The sequence below is a fragment of the Spodoptera frugiperda genome, chromosome 30 (genome assembly GCF_023101765.2).
Source record: "Spodoptera frugiperda isolate SF20-4 chromosome 30, AGI-APGP_CSIRO_Sfru_2.0, whole genome shotgun sequence".
NCBI lineage: Eukaryota > Metazoa > Arthropoda > Insecta > Lepidoptera > Noctuidae > Spodoptera > Spodoptera frugiperda.
The window spans coordinates 6,695,333-6,718,358 of record NC_064241.1 but is presented as its reverse complement, the minus strand read 5'-3'; the positions used below and the strand labels follow the sequence as shown (position 1 = coordinate 6,718,358).

Sequence of the window (23,026 nt, the reverse complement as noted above, 5' to 3'; positions counted from 1 at the left end):
CTGATAGATGGTTATATTGTCAGTGACAGATATAGACGGTTAAGGAACTAAGACGCAGTGAGCATTGATAAGTAGGGAGTCAAGAGGAATGACGTCACAATGCAGTTATTGAGCTTTATGATAGTAGTAAATGTGTTTGTGTGTGTGTTCATACATCGCGGAAGTAATTTTGTCGACTGTCGAATTTTGTAGTCTATATGTGACATGAATACTTTTCAAGAATGTGATAGTAGTAGGGTTTTAATGGAGAAAACTACTTACGATCTTTAATATTAATTAAGTTTAGTACTGTATTTGTAAATATTGGTATGAATTCGCCAGTTTTACATTTTGTTCGAATTACATTTATCGAAAGTTTCGCATAAGTAAGTTACAATAATTAATTTTAATTTATAAGCCTACCTACCCAAATGAGTCGAATGTAAACAATAATTACGTCACCGATGACCGGTCGTCATACAAAGGGTATGTGGACAAATAATGACATAGTAAAGCCGTATAAAGGAGAACTTTCAAATACTAGAACTAAATACTACTGCTGTTTACTGGCAAATGCCTTTGTTGTATTCATATTGCGAGGGTAACCTACCTAAAAGTAAGTCACGTGTAAATTACACACGAGTAATTTTAGCTTTGTGTCTGAAGTGACATTGCGTACTATAGAGTAGTGCTTAGACAATATAATATTCTATAATGAGGCACTTCTGACTAATTAAATCTTTGTTTTTGTTATATCCTATAAAACATAATACATAAATAAATCAAGTTATTTATAGGTAGCAGGAAAACACAGATCTAAAAATAACCGCATCGAAGAAACGATACATGAAAATCTTTAGGTAAAGTAATTTCTTTATTCTTTTTATAGAATTGGGAGCTAACGAGTATATGTCACCTGATGGTAAGCCATGGACACCCGAAACACCAGAGGAGCCACAGGTGCGTATACGCTTTTTACTTTTTAACACCAGTGACGTATTTAACACGTTAAATGCCAGTGAACGACGTTAGAAGAGGATTTGCCTTCAACATATTTCTACTGGCAGTCTTGTCTTGAACGAGATGAAGCAACAAATGTGTGAAAAAATCAGATTCACAAATCACCCAAAAGCAGATCATTATGTATCTTGACCACCGCAAATTGAGCCATAGAATGCAGTAGCCGAGACCGGAATTGAGGAAATAATCATCATTAGGTATATTATTCCTATTGCGTTTCCCTTTTAACGCATTATTCGAGTCATGGGGGCAAAGTGATTTTTTGTGTAGTGACGATAACTCACAGACGGTGTAACCTAAATGTTCTAACTACAGACATTTGTAGCAATAATAATTATAGTTGTGGTTAATGGCAGTGTGTAACATAGGTACTATAAATATTTGATAAGACTTATTGTAAAAAAAATGTTTGACAATGGTCAAGAGTTCGATATAAATAGAATTAAAACATCAAATTGAATTGTCCGTCCATCTGTCTGTCTGAAGCTAGGTAAAAAATAAACTACAGACATATAAATATGGTACTTTTAGTTGACTGAGCGCCTATTAAAGAGTCTTGCTTTTGATCTCCAGCTTGGACTAAAAACATTGGGATTTTATAAAGTCTAACTAATTTTGCCCATCGCTTGGCAATAAAATAAGGAGTCGGGTTCGATTCTAAGCTTGAGCTTAAAAACACTGACATGTTCTAAATTACAATTAATTTTGCGTGAAGTTCTGTGACGGGACTGATACAAATTAAATTTACGTTCACTTCTAACTTACTAAAGGAAACTTATGTCAACTTATCGCTGATAATATAGAGTCTCACATAAACAAATATGAACATCGTAATATATTTTTATGGCGCAAACATATTTTATCAGTTGACCATCAATCATTGGAGGAAAACCTTGATATTTGTTTCAGCATGTAAAGGGAAACCGTGCCTCTGATATTACAGACGCGTGAGATAAAACTTTGTGTGGCATATGTCCGTGAATATGTTTGATCTCGATACCATGTAATGTGTACTGACGGACAATTCAATTTGACGTTCCAAAAGTGCCTAATTTAGGAATCATTGAAATAAATGCTTTAACTATGTTTGTATCTTTCCCTCATTAAAATCGAATATTAATTAATATATGCTGCATTCCACGAAAAGCGGACAACCAAAATCAAATATACAACCAATTATACTTCTGTATAATTATATTGTAGTATAAATTTCGTAACCCTTGGCAATAAATTACACTACGATAAAAAAAAATCCACGTACGCATCAATATCCACTAGAAGTATAACTCACCAAAATATAAATAAAACTCATCACCACTTTTGATTTTGGTCGTCCGCTATACGTGGAATGTCCCATATATTGTTCTAGAAGAGATCTTAATGAAGCTCAATCAGACAATAAGCATCGTAGTACAATACATCACAAGTAATACTGTACTGAGTCTGTATACAACAATAACAGATAGGTACATATATTGAGTGTACAAGCCTGTATAGAATAAGTGCAATGACCCACATACGACAGGATTGCAATTTATTGATACACATGAGTAATAAATCAGATATCAGAGAAGGCAACTAACAAATATCATCTATATGATATATCAAGGATGAGTTTTTAAAGCCTTTAAATGTCTATTATTACGGACATCAATACCCAAAGTGAAACGTAAGGGCCCAAAAAATGTCTATAAGTCTACATTTTGTACTTGAATTTAACTAACAATTAAAAATGCCAGTTCCACAAAATTTACTATCTAATAAAACAAAATTCCACTAAATTATTTTTGGCTACAAGAACTAGCATAAAAATACATAAACCATTTCATTGCCTATTTAAAAACATATAAAAGAAAAAATATGTGACAGTCTTCATAAAATAAATATCCAATAGTCCCCTCTCGTGATGACAACAAGGTAACCACAGACATAATAGTATAAAAATAGTTTATATTTATGAAACAGTGACATAACTAGTTTTATTGTGTCTAGACTAGCCTGAACCCCAGAAGTAATATAATTAAAACTTAATACTATGTTCATAGTACTAGTTCTATAGTTTAAACTATAAAGCAATTATTAGTCCATTAGGATTTATAGGTAATATGCAAATGTGGACACAGGCAATTACGAAACTTTAAACGGTTGTTTATTAACTAGATTAACTCTAGCTATTACCAAGAACAGATGGGGCCCAGTAGGGCCGATGCCTAATCCGGAGCTGCGGACTACCTAGCGGGTTTACCGGGGCTCCGGCTCGACAAGCAGGAGTAGGAACAGGGTGGTTTTTACTCAGTAAGAGTCTGACACTCCCTCTCGTCATTGGATGATTTTCCCCCCTTAAAAAAAGCTATTACCAAGAATTAAGCATTGAGACAGTATATATGTATATTAAACATAACACTCGCTTTTCGCAAATTGTGTGTGGGACTCGTGAAATAAGAGGTGAATCTATTCATCATACATTGTGTATAGTATATAAAAAAACTCTGAATAAACAGAAAAATCAAATAAACCAATGTTCGAACCTAAATAGGTATTAAACTTAAGAAAGACACTGAGTAACATTCGTGACTTTATACAAAGTAATTCATAATTTTATACAGAGTTCGTGTTCACGATTCATTTTACTAAAACTGCGATCTCAGACTAATAGTGCAATTTCACAACACCAAATTCATATCAAAATAATATAAAGCGACAAAATTATTCATACGTTTTCATTTGAGTAAGAATTCCAGTGCGCTGCTCTAATGAAATTCTTTGGAGTGGTTCTTTGTCAATTACATAATATGTCTATGTATGTATGTAGGTATATGTTATGATCTTTTGTAAGGTATGAGTCACAATTTTTAATTGTTGACCAATAAGTAAGACCATTCCATAAGTAGTATTGTTGACTAATAACTATCTTTATGCAAATACATGTTAATTGTTTGACGGATTTTTAAGGGATTACATACTAGATAGAGGCATGGTAGCTTCTCTAACAGACCTAAACCTTTTAACTTGCAACCAGCATAGCAAGCCAAAGATTATGAAAAACCCTTCATAATAGATACGGCTCATTATTTTCCAATAGACTGTCACGGGCTGTTAATGACGTTATTAATTAGAACGTTGCGCGACTCAATAAACCATAGCACATCCAAGCTGAGAGCATCAATTTCATATTCATCATTCGTTGTCATCAATGCAGAGCTGGCGACAGGAAGAAATCAATCAATTCAATAACAACCGAGGGTCAGCGCAGGTCATAATTTGCTTAGGCTCCGAGTGAATTAGTGAGAATACGAGTAGGTCACGATTGAATTTTGGATTTTCAATAGTATTAAGAGTTGGTTTTTCATTGAAAACTTATGCAACTTAGTATTGTTATTTTCTGTTAATGTTACTACTTTAACTACTCGACTACTATATTACTAACATTTTTAATAACTATTTTAACTACTAGTTATATTGTATAAAAAACGGGTAAACCCGAAATACCGATAGCCCATTATTTCACATTAAAATACTGGCTAACAAATTTTGTAACAGAAAAATTAAATAAAATCTTTTCAAATATGGAACACGTTTATCATGTTATTCCAAATGTAAAATATTTTATTTTTCTCTCACAGTAGCATGTAGTGCCAGTATACGTAAAATACAGTAAGTATTTTTATGGCAATTAAAACATACCAACTGCCTTATATCAGTACCTGCCCGGTTGTTGTGTTAATGTTGTGCAATATAAATAAATTCAGTAACTACTAGTATCAACAATGCCATACTAACAATAGAAACTTCTGTTATAATTATTCTCTTTTCATAGAAATCTACGCTTTGTAAGGAAACTGACTTTAATTAGGTTTCACTCACTAACGGTATTTGTAATACTATAACAAATTGGAATATTTTACGCAATGTTTTCTTTAAAATTCTGGAAGCATAATATTTTTACTAAAACTATGGGGTGCATTAAAAAGTCAAAGGATTAAAATATGGACTTAAAAAATTATGTGTTATCTTTAAAAAATAAAAATACCAAACTTGAATAACGGTGAACAAAATACCTACTTATATTTGATACAACTTTTGCATAATGCTTTTGCACGTTCCTGAGTAAAAAAAGGATCTTGACAGTGATGGACAAGGATGTGATTCTTTTCCCCTTGGCCCCTTTCAGCTATGTAACCCTAAAACGTTTCTCTTAGATAGCACCTATAGAAAAGTAGAAGACTCAAGTTAAAGAAAATGAATTCTACATCACACGAAACACTGAGAGATTACGAAGATAAACACAAAAGTGCGAATCAGATTACTGGTTTGAGTTACAAGTGAATTCGCAGAGAAAACTGGATATATCTCGGATTTTACGTTGAGATAAATCACACATCTACGGGCCCAATGTAAGTACGTACTCAAGCCCCTCTTGGGAATCATATCACGTATTAAATTAGGTACCTACACTAGTTCTTAAAAGGTTCAATCGCACTAAAACGATTTGTTTGCACAAAGATAAAAGTGCGAAGACATTTTCATTGCACTTTTCTTGAATATTAAAAGAGTACTTATGAAATCATTGACCTTATAATATTGTAGTAATGGAACTATAAATATACGAGTATAATATCATTATTCTTAAGTTTTTTTTTGGCTTTGAAGTATGAGTAAAAGTAAAGTTATTTCGTTATCCAAAAAATAAATAGACATGATAAAGCTGATGATGTGTGTTTGAATAAAAAATAGATCTTATTTGATTTAATGTAAGTACCAACTGCTTTCCAGTTTTGGTCAGTTCAATATACCTAGTATTTGACGAGATTTTGGCATTTTCAGCAAAAGTTTTAATATTATATTTATCGCTCAAATATATTGGTTTAAGTATGTATGTACCACTAAGTACCTGCTTATAGTACGTATTGATAAATCCATTGTAAATAATACATAACATAATAAGGATTACAATGATTGATTGGTCCATTAAATAAAGATATCTACTTATAGCTACATAACACACATGTACATTATAATGTTGCGCATTTTGAAATCGTATCAATCATTCGGATAGACTTTTATATTCAGTTACGCGTAGACGACAAACTATTCAATATTGAATATTTCTTTTTGTTAAGCCATTTTCCCCAAAGGGTTGAGTTATATTAATATTGTGTGGAAGAGCCATGCTTCGGCATTAATGGGTCGCCTCAACCAGTGATACCACGGCCTCACAGATAACAGACGTGAAGCAACGCTTACGTTGTGTAAGTGAGATTACTGGAGACATAATTACCGAGGGGAAATTCGATATCTTCCCAATCCCCGGTTCTCCAGCAACCCTTAAATTCCTTATCCCCAAAAGGCCGGCAACGCACTTGTAACGCCTTTGGGGTTTCGGGTGTTCATAGGTAGTGGCGATTGCTAACATTCAGGTGATCCGTCAAAAAGTGTTACTAGTGATATTTTACTCACTTTCTTGTCCGTCCTTATATTGGCTATTAATACTCACCTTTTGTGATAGCTAGTACATTTTAAGTCAAATCTCTTTATTGCTTAATCTCCTTTTATTTCATAAAGGATAGGAAGACGCAGTATTAAAACTTTCCTTCCATTCATAGTATACAAATAAGGTCTTTTCATAACTCATAAGTTCGTTCTAAAACAGTTATTTGTGATTAAGAGAATTAGCAATTTCTTTGACAAATAAAATATGTAGATGGTACTCATCTTCAAAACTAAACCTTATACTTAAGGACTTAGGGTAGACTGGGGGCCAACGTAACACATTTTGTTTGACGCGCTCTTGTGTAAAATCTATTTGGTTTTTATAAAAATAATTAGTGAATTTAGGGGCACTAGTTATTCATTTAAAGTATTTTTTACTCGTAATTGACTAATGTTATAAACGAAGCCTAAAAATTGAGTTAGATCTCAAGGCGGGCGATTGTTACAATTGTACCCATCGTGTGGTCAATTGTAACAAAAGATTTTTATGAAATAAAACACAAGTGGGTTGAGTAGGAATACTCGAAGTAATTTTTAATTGCAGTCTTATCAGTTATGAATCAGTATTTAATCACAAAAACAAGTTATTTCTTTAAATATTTAAACTGAACACAATTATATTTGAACTAGAAGCACATAGCTATTCTGGCTTTATTCAACAAACAAAAGCGATATTTATTTGACAAATTAAAATTAGGAGCCTTACTGTTCGTTTTAAGTTTAGTAATAGCTCTGTAACATTTATAAAACACGAACTAAACAACTTTTTTCTGTTTGTATGGTGTTACAATTGTCCACTGTTACAAATATCCCCATCCACGTGACTCATATTCATTGGCATATTAAATTATAACAATCTAGAAATAAACTAAAACTCTGCTAAAACAAACAAAACAACTCAAGTTGAATAAAGTAATGACAAAAGAGAATATAAATAAAAACTAATCAATAAAGTTCTACAAAAACAAGACAAAACCACTCTTCGGCAGTGCAGGTCTTCGTCAGATTCAACAATATTTTTCTCTTTTTGCTGCTCTCCCTTTCGTATTCCTTTGCCCTTTCCTTTTTCCCGAATTTTAATTTTTTAATTTGTTTTGCTTTTTTCCTTGTTTCTGCTTCTCTACGTATAGGTTCTTTTTCTGGGGTATCTATATATTGCAGTCTTCCTTTTCCAATTTCCGAAATTGGACATGTGGACAAGTGTAACACGGGGTCAATTGTAACGTTTCAATTGTCCCCGTCGTCAGTGGTACAAATGTCCTTAATACACAATCTGTGGAAAAATTGAAATAACTAATACTATACTAAATATTATTAAATAAGCATTAGGCTACGTAAAATACAATAGCTCAGAAGGCGACTTAATGAAAAATCTCGATAGAATATTGATAATTTAATTAGATATTACACAATTAATTAGTACGAAAAACTTACTTTGGTGCTGCAAAAATAAAACTTCGTCGTTAACACGTCAGTTTCGCAGCTCGCGCGCTGCTGGCTAGTGAGCAGGTCGGGACGTGTCCTGCGCGTATTCAGGCTGACGCACACATGCGTTAATGGCTTAATAGTCAAAATATCGCCAATGTTACAATTGTCCACTGTTACTACTGCCCCCAGTCTACCCTAAGTCAAGTTATTATATAAATATAATAACATTATACACTTCAAACCGAGGAAAGATACAATATAAATCGCTCTCCGAATCCCTCTTTTACACGGTCCTTATATTGGCCAAATTTACAAGTCGATCGCTGCAAACGGACGCTTAGAGTGCTGAATTTAGTTGCAAGCTGCTTTTGAGATACACTAAAAATATGTTAGAAATGTCGAAATGGCCATTTTCTATTCTAAATCTTGCTATTTTACTCGGAGAGAAATTTTGCCATGTAAGGAAAGTGTCTAACCCCCGATAACTGAAATGCTACTAAATTTTAAGTTGTACTTAAATATCGTGCTATCTCTGTCATTTTACAAAGAATTTATAGTGACAGAACTATTTTTAAAAGCGACATAATATTTATTAATATTATAATTCTGTCTATTGATTTTGCTCGTGAAATTAAATAATAAGTTTAATAAAAAGTTGCAAGGATCAAAAATGTGTGTTAGATTAGAAATAAAATCTCGTATTTTACAGATACTGTTATTTGTGTACTTATGAAACGATGCTTGAAAATATCTTTCGTTTCCTGACCAACCGGAGAAAGAGAACATAAATCATTTGTTTTTTGTCAGTTATGGTATTGACAGTATACTTATAAGTCAAAACCGCACTCCTACCTACTCTACTTCGGTTTTTTCGAAGTACATTTTTTATGGTCTGAGATTTATCACTGTAGATAACCATAATGACACCATAATCTATCATCTTACATGACAATCATCATTAGGCGACCAACCCTAAGGGCTTAAAACTTATTGCCTAAAATCGCATTTTTCTAGTAAGTAAAAGTAGAAACTCTTTAGTAAATGTTGCTCCATAATATTATATTAAATTTTTATTTACATACAAGAGGCAATATTAATATTTTTGTAGATGTTTTCATTTTCAGTGTTAAAGTATTATACATATTGTTTACAATATTATAAACTAGCTTACTATATGTTATTCCAGACCATATTCTATTTCCAAATTTTATCCCGATCCCTTCAACCGCTTTTCCGGCCATGATTGACAAACATACATACAAACTTACAAACTTTCGCATTTGTAATATTAGTAAGAATGAGTTATTTCAAACTCGACCACAACTACTTTGACTTACTAAATGGTTTTAATGTTTTGATTCATTTAGTTTACATCAGTTAAGTACACAAGTGAGATAATCTGCAATTCTTTACAGCAATCCATAGGGTATATATCATACACAGTGCTTAATTCAGCACTGTGTAGTATGTTATGATACTAGGTAATAGCTCCATAACACGAGACTAATAACATAACCGCCGGTAAGTGGGGATATTACGTGCATACCACTACATACCTCTCCAGGGAACAACAGAACGGAATGTAGTTAGACTATAAATGGGATCAACTCTAAGGGATTGCTCAAATATTGGATCAAGTCCAGCCAATCTTACAATAATTTTGTCAATAACAATAAGCTGTATTAAGATTTGGTTGAATTTAGCAGGAAAAAATATTTTGTATCTTTTCAAAGTCCAATTCAATGCATTTATTTCAATACCTAAATAAAATTGCCCGTTAGTCGCTCTACCAATGAAGCTTAGTGCTAACACAAAATAAATAGGTGCTATTTCTAAAGTGTAGATTCGAATACTACGAAGAATATGTCGTGGTGTCTCGGAGGTTTAAGACGCCTATCTGAGTTCTATGTACTTTCTAAGATTATTAAGACACCACTGACAAACGGTGAAGAAAAGCAACATCAGGAAACCTGAGCTTATAATTTCTAATTATAAGTTTGAAATCGCCAACCCGCATTGAGCAACCGTGGTGATTAATGCTCAAACCTTCTCCGTGCGAGCACCTTTGATCAGCAGTGACCACTTATAGGCAGTTGATGTTGATACTATGAAGAACTAATAAGAGAATCAGTTTCGTAACATACATAACAATATATGTGTACCAACGTATTATGGTATTGTGAAAGACCAAACTACATATAATAAACTAGTATTGTCATATATCACACAAAGCTTGTTGATACACCATCTGTCTTCGGTTGAGACATATTGCAGCTTTGGCAAATATGCAAACAAAATAGAGAGGCGGGAGACGGCGCCATTTGCACCTGGGTGGCAATAGGAATGCTACTTACTATTCTATTACATTGTTACTATTCTACTCATGCTGTTTTATTTGATGTATTTCAGATATATCCAATTTGTGAATTATTTCACTTAGAAATAGAAAAGGAATACTTCAATTTATACGAATATTTCTATTTAAGATTTTTTTTTAAATTTCATTTACTCATGAATAATTTTAAACATATTTTGTAACTTTAAACATTCGGAGGATAGGACTGGAACATAGGATTTTTGAAATGATGATCAGCAAAGAAGAACTTAGTTCAAACTGTCGATAAAATGGCATTATCCTATGTCTATCCATCTTATATATTATGCAATTACATAAAGTTACACACATAGGCACATAGGAAAGGATAGCACACAAAGGATATCGTAATACTAATTGCTATCGTTTGTTATAAAATAAATTAATGCTACACGTGCCACTCATTTCCTATTAACAGTGTTAATAGATCACAATGTTTAACTTTCCTACACGTGTTGATAATTAGCTACATTGTAAAATCAGGTCGATTCCACACAGCTTCTGGACTAATATAATCTTGGAGACCTAAAAATTATTCTTGGATATACGGTTTTAAATTGAACTGATAATATTAGAAAGATTTACCTGCGTTTAGAGGTAAATGGTGATGTGGTGATAATGAAAATAAAATGTTTTGACTTTATTTAATTTCGTTTATTAACTTCTATATGTTTTATGGAATAGGGGCAAACGAGCAGATGGTAAGCGATCAGCGTCGCCATAGACACCCGTAACACCAGAGGAGTCACAGGTGCGCTGTCAGCCTTTTAAAAAGGATTACGCTCTTTTCTTGAAGGTTTGATTTGACTGCTGACCAAAGGCCTCTTCACACAGAGAAGGTTTGAACATTAATCATAGGTAGTTAATATGAATGTTGACAGAAATTAATTGAATGAGGGTTATGGAATAATTAATGAAAAAGCTATTGTGTGGGTGATTGTGTTAAGTGTCTGTGGAAAAGTTCTAATAAAGGGATAAGTGTATGAGTGTCCTCAATTGATGTGTATTTATGACATGATGCATTAATTTGGAGGTAACCAACTATATATTTATGTATTCTACAACATCTTTATCTGATGTTGTTGTGGAACCTTTGAAACTAATTAGTTTATTGTATAGTAGGCACGCATTGGGATTTATCAAGTCACCAATAAAAAATCGCATCCCATTAATAGTCAAATGGCATTCTGATTTCCAATTTCGGTCACTTGTTGATGAATTCTGAACACTTTGCAGTAGCCATTAGCACATTAGCGTGTCAGTTTCCATACCAGATTTTAGAGCGTCATGTGATTTTCGATTGGTATGCAAATGTACGGTAACTATGCTAATGTAAACTGACTTTTGATACTAGTAAGAGGATTATTTGCTATCATTCTTGTGACTTCTTGACGTAGGTATTTATTTATTTAGTAGAAAATCAATCCAACAACGCATTATGCAGGTAAAGTGAAATCTTTGACAAAAAAGTACAATAATTTTTATTACTTAAAATTAATTCATTAGCCTCACACAATCTTAAATATTCACGACATACATCTCATAAATGAGGGAGTTCAATTATTTCATGTCCCGAAGATGTTTACTAACATGAAAAAATCTTTCTTCGAAAATAGAATACAGTGAAGCGTCGAATCATCTAGCTAATATTACTAATCTCTTACTCCTGTACCTACTTATAAACATTTAATGATTACTTAAACGATTCCGTACTAAACGATTTTTTTCCGATAACATTTGCTAACTGAACTGGGTTAAGTAACCATTTAATGACTTTTAGTACGACAGTAATACATTATTCTAATCAACTTTAAAACAAAATGCACTCAATAAAACTAAACAAAACAACAACAAACGTGGAAACAAAATAGGGTACAAAATAAAATATTCCGTATGTCATGCACGCAGCAAGCCTGTCAACATGTCGATACGGTATAAGCTTTACAAAGTACCTAACATTGCATGGCTTTAACACGTGTATCCCCTAGCACATAGCAATATTACATAATTATGTATATCCCAGGAAACTTTGTATCAGAATTGACTAACGGTGTACTTAATGAGTGGAGTGAAAGACTTTTGGTGATTATTGGAAACCATTATTCCATAAGACTGTGTCTCAGATAACGTTTAAAAAATAATAATCAATAATAATAATTGATTCCTCTTCCACAAATGTGACTTAAAACTATGTTTACAAAATATAATAAATTTAAATATTTGTGGGAGACTGGTATCTCCACTAGGAAACCCTGTCACACAGATTACCAAATAAAGTGAGTGAGTTTAAAAAATAGCTAAAAGTTTTGACCATGAAAACTAGAATTTATTGACAAAGGGTGTTTTTCGTAAATTAAATACCAACGACAAAAATATACTTAGAATAGCAAATAAAAAAAAATATGCAATACATTGTCTTGTGTATTTAATGTTTTGAGAACAGATTAAAAAGACTTATTGACAGGCCTATTACGGGACCTAACTTTGTAGCCAATTTATTTGTTTAACACGCTAATACTATCAGGGTGCGTAAACACAAACGGACCCTAAATGATAAAGCTCTTTTACTTCACTGAGACACGCGGAAACATTTATTTTCATTAGGATACGACTCACAGAATATGCCGGCAGTATATGTCTGGAATTAAAGCCAGTTTCTGACAATAGGCTACGTTTTATTACAGTGAAATTATCAATTGCCTAGTAACTCTATAAAGTGTGGGAGAGTCATGCTTCGGCACGAATGGGCCGGCTCGACCGGAGTGATACCACGGCCTTACCGAAAACGACCCGTCTCTGGTGTTTCAAGTGTACATTAGCGGCGGTGATTTCATACCATCAGGTGATCCGTCTGCTCGTTCACCAGTTTATAACATAAAAATACTAACTATATTAAAAAAAAATGCACTTGGCTTTTATCGTTCCATATACCCATTTCATTTTAAACTACATATACTTATTATACTAAATTATTTAATAATTATTGTAAAAATATTAATTTGAAACATTGAACATCATCCATTTTGATTCTATAACAATTCTGCGAAGTCTGAACGTAAAATAGTAGCTACGTCTTTCGTCACTAAATGATAAATGGGAAATCACAAAATGATTGATACATCTACAGATGAACTGGAAACAAAAGAAACTTTTCGACCAACTGCCGATTGAAAAACAAAAGGAGTAAATTCTTTGGGATATTAAAGGGACTGATGGACCGCTAAGTAGAATAAACTAAAGAGGATTTTTGGACAAAATAAACTGTCATGTTTTTAAACATGGTGCTGATTGTTTTCTTAGGGCGAGTAGTGTCCAACCGCAACACCAGAGGAGTTATAAATGGGCTACCGGCCTTTTAAAAGGGTCTTTTCTGAAGGCTCGAAGGTCTAATCGGATCGAAACTGTCGGAGGAGATGGTTTGATCAACAGTTTTGTAAATAGTGCGAAGTAGCAAAATTCTCGACAAAAGGGACACTATGAACTTGTGCACTATTCCAATTATGGAGATAGAATTAATTACTTCTGTTCTGTTTCTGTCTTGAAGGACAATTACTATATTTTATTACAAAAAACTTTATTTGCTAGTAAAAACATCGACCATTAACCCAAACTTATATCATATTTGTTACTCGACTGCCTTCCGCATATACCGGCTCCAATACTTTTACCAACACATAATAGATACATAACAATAAAACCCCAAACATTTTAAGGCTTGATAAAGTAAAGTATTCGACCAAAAAGTATTTCAAGGACTATCAATCCTATGTACATAGGTTTCCAAGTACATACTTCGACCTTATTGCTCAAACATTTGGAAAAATCTCATCTTCACAGAATTTGGGATATTCGGGGATATGACAATATGTACTTATGCATATAGGGTTCATGGTTTTATCTTATCATATAGGTTTCATATTCAAGGGCTTTAACAAAAGATAGTAACAAAATATCACTTTTTTGCTTACAAAAATATAACTTTTCATATTAAACTTCAGAAATACTTATTTTAAGTGGTACTCCGGAGCCGCGGAAGACTTAACGGGTTGCCAGTGCCCCGGGTCGAAAAGCAGGAGTTGGAACAGGGGGTTTTTACTCACTTCATCCAGGTTGAAACATCATTGGCAGATTTGTCCCCCTCAAAAGGGGGTACTACATTTCTTAAACGGGTCTTCAAAATACAAGTTATAATAGACTAAACAAAACCAAACGAAATTATTAAATGGTCTACAATTTCCAAAATAGTTTCAAGACACGTACACTACACATCAACTTTTGTCACGTCACCTTTTTACAAATTGAATTTGTACTCGTATCAACTCAAAAAGCTACCTTTCTCCATATATCTCTGTCAACCGTCATTCCAATATCCTCTCCCTTACTGGCCACGTCATCTTGCTAGTACTTATTCAAAATTTTCCTCACGACATGTCGCATACCATGACGGGCCATTTCCAAAGAAATTTTCGATAACCGACCACCATTTTGTAAAAGTGACACACACATTTATTTAATCCGCAAGCAAAACGCCAAGTTGGCACATAAAACATAATAAATTTTATTAAAAACTTGGCAAACTAACCTCAAAATTATGTAAAGGGTTTAACGTAACGAAATGGCATTCAGCCGCTGCATTGTCCAGCTTAAGTAAATTACATAATAACGTCTTAACAATTAAATAAGTAAATGACTATGAAAACAAAGTCCTTTGATTTTGACAGCTAATTAAAATAATGACATCTCGTTTACTGAGGGCGAACGTGTGAAGTAATTTACTAACGTAAGGTAACTGAATAGCTCCTAAATTTCCTAAACTAGCAGAGCCATTACGTAATTTCTATTCATTACATTTCGCGTAGGATGTAGAACAGTTCTCATTCGTGACGTGAACACCTAACTGTAAGGAATATTTACGAGTATTAAGTACTAGACAGGGGTTTTAGTATGCCTATATTTGCCAATAAAACCAATAAAATGAGCAGCTTTCGGTATTCAATAAAAGCTAATCGTGCCAATAACCGAAGGACCTTCCAAATGGTCATATTATTATTATGTTTGAACACTAATTTTTTTCTTCAGAACGTATATCACTTTTGTTAAGGAAACCACCTTCGACTGTTAGAAATACTTTCTAGACATTCGTGTATAATGAACATGTAAGAAGATAGCGAGACTGAATAATAAAACAACTGCTAATATTGACGGAAGCATTTCGCAGACAAACGGAGCATAAGAGATTAAAAACGGAAAAAATACAAAAGAAAAAGTAACAGTGAAAGGCACCATATATTTAATAGTTAAGTTTCTTCATATTACATTATTAAAAGCATCTTAAATCCCTTGTCACTACCGCAAGAAAATGGAAGAGGCTTTTAGTACAGTTCTTGTACTTGGGTAATTACCGAAGCACTCTCAGTCTTAAAAATGAAATGATGCTCTGTTTGATGGCAGTTATTATGGAGCCATTTTGGCCAGTTACATAAGGGGCCTTAGTCTGCTATTACAATTGTGTCAGAATGGTCGATCATTGAGCAGTGCGAGAGGGACGCAGCTACGTAGGTTGTATAGCTCTGTCCCTCTTGCACTGCTCAATGATCGACCATTCTGACACAATTGTAATAGCAGACTAAGGCCCAAGATACCTCGGGTAGTAATTAACAATCTATTAGGTGCTATACAGACTTTTTATATTTACAGAAAGATCGAAGTGTGAAACTACTTTTACTACATTGACCTAGCGTTCCAGCAATAGCCATTAATTTTATCACTAATATCCAATAGAGCATTAGCGAAACAGAATTCTATGTTCGATGTCACAAGATTCATATTCCTACTAGATACAAGTTTTCTTAGAAACACGCCTCGTAACACAATATCATTGTAACACACTCGGTTAGTTTTTATGTCTTAAGGTTATTTCTCACGATTCGCTATTTTACGAAATAAGATCTGCGTTATAACTACTTCGTATCTATTGTGAGCTAAGTAGTTCCCATTCTGTATTGCACGTTATAAGAAATCATTGCTATAAGAAGCAAGGATTCTCTTAAGGTTTAACCGGCTTCAAAAAAAAAAAGAGGTTATTGGTTTCACCTGTATGTATGTACGTATGTATGTTTGCGCGCGATTATCTCGCGTTTGCTTGAACCGATTTTGATGCGGTTTGGCATAGTATTTTTCAGACTTCAGAGAAGGTTTTATAAGATCAAGAAGAGAATAGAAGGTGGAAACAAAAAAATAAATTGTCCACATATCTTGACAGAAATGAGAAAACTTATTTTTTTAAGAGCATAATATTATTTTCTATTTTGTGTCAAACGTAAAAGTCATAATATATTTTGTTTTATTTATTATTGTTTAACACCTTTAAATTGTTTAAAGGTGCTTTGTAGTTCGTGTACCTTATGCTGACAGTATTAGGTTAGCAATTACTCTAACAGCTAACATAGAAAGTGATTACAGTCGTATGTGGAATGTAGGTTTCACACCACGGAGTTTACAGAGGTGTTGCTAGCTTCAGACGTAGAGTGAAGTGTCTCTTTATTAAAACAAGATATGAAATTAGTTTCAAGGTGTGTATAATTGTCTGCTTACTTAGTTGAGTGATTATATAAATAAGTTTTAAGACTACTTATTTTAATTTCCGAACTGATTTATATACTAATTATTCATTATTAAAAAACAGGGAATTTTTAACTAACATACAAGTAATTTATCTTCATTCCAAACAGTGATACAAACTTGGAAGCCCTTTCAAAACAAAACTTTCACAATAACATTAAAGGGCAACAGCAAAGTAACAAATTGTACTTTTTTTTTTGTTCTATGGTTTTTGGGCTATTAACTAATAGGCTACGTCAGCACCATCGTACTCTAAACTTATCTATCTAATAACATTTTAAATTAACTAAACATTAAAATACCTGCGGGTCATCACTGTTGCAATATCATAGATTACTTAAAAGTTCTGACAAAATACAAGAAAATGGTACCAAATCATATATATTTATTTATTTTTTATGTTAAAATATTACATCAGTGGGTCCCACACCACCTTTCATTTAACAAACTCCGCGAGCATATAAACTTCGCAATTTCAGTACGAACAATGAGAAACTAATCGCTCATTCGTTCTTAGTATGCAGTACATCTGCGTTTTATTTATTATTTACGTTGCAAGAACACGATATAACTTGATTGATTAAAAGGGACCCAAAAGAAACTTTTGGAGGTACTGACCCAAAGTTCGCTCACACTAAGTAGTAAGCAAAGTTAAAGTAAATAAGGAAGTTATTAGAACATAAAATGCGAAGAAAGTATCTTGTTAGCGGAATTTGTCTCCGGCTGTTTGGGAAATAAAATAAGGGATAGTGGGTCTGAATTTACGACTACTAAAGTACGGGTTTTGAGAAGACATCGCCTTGTATCGGGTACCGTAGTAAAACAATACAAGAAACTGTAAAAATTAGGACATTCGCGTTACGTAATTGTGTTTTAGGCTTAGCTGATTCGAGCTGCGGACTACCTAGCCTGGGTGTACCGGGGAGTCTGACACTCCTTCTCGACTCGTCCAAGGCGGGAGAAGTCATTGGATGATTTTCCCCCCTCGAAAAAAAAGCTTAGCGGATTTAAAAACAAGAGTATTTAAAGTTTTACTTTTTGAACATTCTTTTTGCTTAGGAATTTGAATCAAAGTAAAGTAGCAAACAACTAAAACCTCTTTTATGTTTTTGATGGTTTCGAAAGGCATTTTCAACTTTTAGTCAGAGCACAAAGTATTTCATAAAGAACTTTTTTGTAAAATATAATTACCTGAAGCGTTTATGGATTACATTATGTTGAAGTATAATAACGAGTTTAAAATGTTTTAAACTCATTATAGTGGAAACATATTTTGCTCTATTAAGAAAAGATTATGTAATAGACACTCTTACTGAATATCGTACGAGGATCTCAGCCCAGGACAAAGTATTTATTGGTGAAAAGTGGGTGTGACATTATGTATATCCTTTTCAAAATTAAAAGGTGTTACATTAAGTAAAGTTAGATGTTACCTTTTTCATAAAAATATAAGTGAAAGAATATACAATAGATACCTAAGATCGCCCATCCAACTACATCTAATATTAGGCACAATATTTGCACCGAATATTAGCTGAAAACTAGCCCAAACTACTTTGTTTAGTCTAGACAAAGTAGTTCAGACTAGACCAAGTTGATCTCGTCTAACCTTGTAGTGGTCACAGCTAGTTAGGAGTAAGAACGGTAGGTATTTAGACGTAGGTTGATACGGTTTCAAGTTCGATACAATTAGGTCGGTAGTCTTTTGTAGATACGACACTAGAACACTTCAGTGAGATGGCATAGAATAAAATACCTATAGTATTTCAAAGTGTTATTATTCAGGTTGACTTATTAAGATGGGTATTTATTATGAGTTAGGCCTGTTTGTAGTTTGTTGTCTGGTTGTTTTCAGATTTTTATAATAGGCTTTATAGATGTGGAGAAAAAATATATCCGTCTGCTTGTGGAGGAGTGAAACCTATGTCGCTCTCACTCTCACTCTCACTCTCACTCTCACTCTCACTCTCACTCTCACTCTCACTCTCACTCTTACTCTCACTCTCAATCTCACTCTCACTCTCACTCTTACTCTCACTCTTACTCGTCGAGCCGATCGAGCCCGTCTCACGATGGTCCGTCATCTCTGCCGACTACCTGATATGTTTGTATGCTCATGCAAACACAGGTTTTACTATAAGCGTATGGTAACCTCTACCTGCCCATTTTAATAAAAAATAAACGCATAGATGTATTAAATAAATGATGAATTACTTTACTTTACTTTGATCATCATTTATTTGCAGTATATTTATTTTGCAACGTAAAAATAATATTTGATCTTTTCACGTATTTCATTCACATGTACCTAACTATCGAGTGTCCTCTAGGAAATAACACTGAATATTGGAATTCGATTTATCAAGAGTGACATGTCCTTTCTACGTCTATATTATCGTGCCATATTCCATTTTTTCATTCTGTCGTTCTCAGAAAAACTGAAAGTTAATTATAGTTGGCCACTGGCTATGAATTTTTGTGGTGACAATCCATTATGTGGGCTGAACTATAGATTTTATTCATACACTAGCTTTTGCCCGCGACTTCGTTCGCGTGGAATAGTGACTTCCGGCAAATTTTTGGTTTTAACCACATAGTTCCCGATCTCGCGGGATCTCTTCAAAAATGAGATGTGGAAGATATTCCAGGGAACTCTTCAAAAATCAACATAATGAGCTCTGCGTTTGAATTTAATAGATGTATACTCACTTAGGGCATTGAAAAAATAGTTTAAAAACGGACTTAAACTAACTTAAAACTAAAGAAAGCTACGAATTACGAATTTATAACAATTAAAAAAGAAACTATATTACAACCTATCCTCTATGCTATAATAACCAAGCTTAAACTAAATAATTTAAAAGAAACGACTTAAATCTAATCTAATTAAAAAAAAAAATTAGACTTACAATTTTATTAACCTTTTGACCGCCAGAGCATAAACGCTTCGCTGTGCCCTCCACGCCAAGCAACGAAAATAAAAATAAAAATAAAAATTCAACGAAATAACCCTGAAAATATTAGGGATTCCAAAATGTTATCGAATGTGTTTATTTTGTTTTTCTCTGTGATCTGTTTCTATGCATCTATAGATGTCGGTGGCTCACAGGGCACGCTTGCGCATGACATCTATTCATGCCATTGGCGTTCAAAAGGTTAAAAAAACTAACTACAGTAACTACTAATAATCGATATCAAACTAAACCTACGTTAAATAGTTTAACCAAAAAACCAGGAAAACCCAACAAATAAACTTATTAATTGACAAATACAACGAAACCAATTTAGAATATACGAAACAGCAGGACCACTACAGACAAATAATCATACGACTGATAATACACTTTTTCTACGATAGTACCGAAGCGCTCGGCCGATACCCAACCAAATGAATGTAACGAAACCATAGCGCGATCTATTTCGATCCCAACGCCATCTATCGAGGATAAAGACAACTTGGATTACAGTAGAACTCCAATTATCCGAACTCCGACTATCCGAATCGCCGATTATCCGAATCACAAAAATTGTCAAAAAATGGTGCGCTATTATTCTCCCCCCCCGCGAAGCCAGTGTTTGTCAAGTCTTGACTTGACTTGTCTCAACTTGCCGTTGTGCCTACGCTGACTTCCCCCGCAATTTAATTCAATAAAAAAATAGTGCAATATCAAAACGTAGCTTTTATTCTCTTCAATGGCAATTTTTTGAAAAAATCCGATTATCCGAATATTTGATTATCCGAATGGGTCCGGTCCCCATTAATTCGGATAATTGGAGTTCTACTGTATTTATTTATACCCCGTTCGTGCATTTTCTTTGTACTAAAAGTTTAATTATATTGATATTATATTTTTTTCATACCTTTTTACTATTTATTTACTTTTTTTCGATGAATTAAAACAATAATATGAACCGAAGTCGTGTAACGATCGACATAGAATTATCTATACTCCGTTAGAGCATTTTCTTTGTACTAAATGTTTTATTATATTGATATTATTTTTTTCATACCTTTTTACTATTTATTTACTTTTTTTCGATAAATTAAAACAATAACATGAACCGAAGTCGTGTAACGATCGACATAGAATTATTTATAAATAATTTATTTCTTATTTTTATTTTTTGATTTTTGAAATAAAAATATATCTATGTCCTTTCTAAGGTTCTAAACTATATCTGTACCAAATTTCAACCAAATCCGTCAAATAGTTGCGGAGATTAATGGTATAAGCATAGAATGTTCGACGTGATTCTTTAATTTGACATAACTTTTTTATTTATGAACCGATTGACATGAAACAAACACTAAATGTAAATTTAAGCATCCCACAATATATTCGTGAAAACCGCATCCAACTCGGATCAGCCGTTTCTGAGATTAGCGCGCACAGACGAACAGACAAACAGACAAACAGACAAACAGACAAACAGATAAACAGACAAACAGACAAACAGACAAAAAAAAAGTTAATTACATTTTTGGGTTCGACATCGACATAACAATAACCCCTGCTATTTTTTTTATTTTTATTTTCAATGTACAGACAGCACTTTTCTACGATTTTATTATATGTATAGATGTAGTCATATCAAGTTTGCGGCCACATTTTATAGAACTAAATTTCGAGTCTGAATTTCAAATTGGACTAAACATTTTATGATGTATTTTCCAATTTTCAGTTTTCCTTAATTTACCACTTTATCGTTTTCTAGTAATAAACTATTCTAAATTACATAATCAGATTTGTTCAGTAATAAAAGTATAACAATCCACGTTTAAGCAGCCCAATCTACCTTTTCGTAGCAATTGACGTTCCATTATCTCTGCCTACCCCCATGGGAGACAGGCGTGAGGTTATGTATGTATATAACCTATCTTTTCGATAAATGTATAATAAATACCTTACCTTATTACACAGTAACAATTTCTTATACATTAAATATTAGGAACATTTTAGTACAAGGGTTCATGAACACGAAAAAAAAGATGACGAATAAAATTAGAATTTTATTCGCCCTAGGTACCACTGTAGCGGGCTCTCGGCCTAATGAAGGTACTACACTTTAATCACGGCTCGGTTTATTCTCAAGTTAATTGGAAATGTACAAAATATTTAAGTACTTTTTCACTTACGAAAATTAATATTTCACACGAAAATCTGCTAATTTTGGTACGGTATGGCATTTAAGTTGGTTAATAATGAAGTGAGTTAGGTCTAAATGTCATTGGAATGAAGTAGGAAAATGTGTTTTACTTAAGTGGTTTTTTTTAGAAGGGCGCAGAGGCTTGCTAAATTCATGAAAGATAATAGAAATAATATTAGGGGACTTTTTTGCAATGCTAGTCTTCCTAAGACTAACCTACCCTATTCATTAGCTTGTTAAGGGTAGTTCTTCAGAGACAAAATTTTCGATGTCTATGGGAATATTTTTGAAACCAACTAACAAAACGGCATGTAATATTTTTTTTAGTATAGTTTAGCTATATCAGTTACTAGGACAAATAATATTTTTTAAATAATTGCAGTCTAGGTACAAAATATATTTTTTAAAGCTTGTTCTTCTGATTCATATGGCGTGTCCGTTTGCCATTTTCCGGAACAAAGTAGTCGATTTTGCATTTTCCCTTTGATACTTCAATGTAAATTATAATTACATCGAAAGGAGATGAGTTGTCCTCTTCAAAAAAAATATGCATTCGTTATAACTATGTTAGTATGATTATAAATAAATAAATAAGAAGTGTCCGGCGTATAATACTGATTAATATAGCGTAAGCTGCGAATGACCATACTTGGTCGGGTATTAATAATGAGAGTCTGGCTTCCTGTGCGGAGGGAAACCAGGCGTGCAACGGACAAGCTAGGAGGCGGAAGTGCGGCTTAGATCCAGGTGTTACGAAGGTAAATATCTGATTCATCTGTGTTTGGTTTACATGGCATCCTGATTACAATGCCTATTTTATAAAATTTACTTTACAGTTTTAAAACTTCAATCTATGTTTCGTGTGAAGCTTTTTGGTTATACATTCGTTTAGAAAAATGACAAGAATGAAGTCTGTATATACGATGAGTTATGCATGATTGTAAGCAAAATCCTGATTCATCTGTG

The 23,026-nt window shown here is 33.3% G+C and overlaps 1 protein-coding gene across 3 annotated transcripts in view; it reads right to left on the bottom strand.

Moving 5' to 3' along the window:
* The window catches only part of LOC118270059 (tachykinin-like peptides receptor 86C), a 101,306-nt gene that overhangs the window by 48,000 nt on the left and 30,280 nt on the right, over positions 1–23,026 (bottom strand). The gene's annotated exons all lie outside the window — the stretch shown is intronic.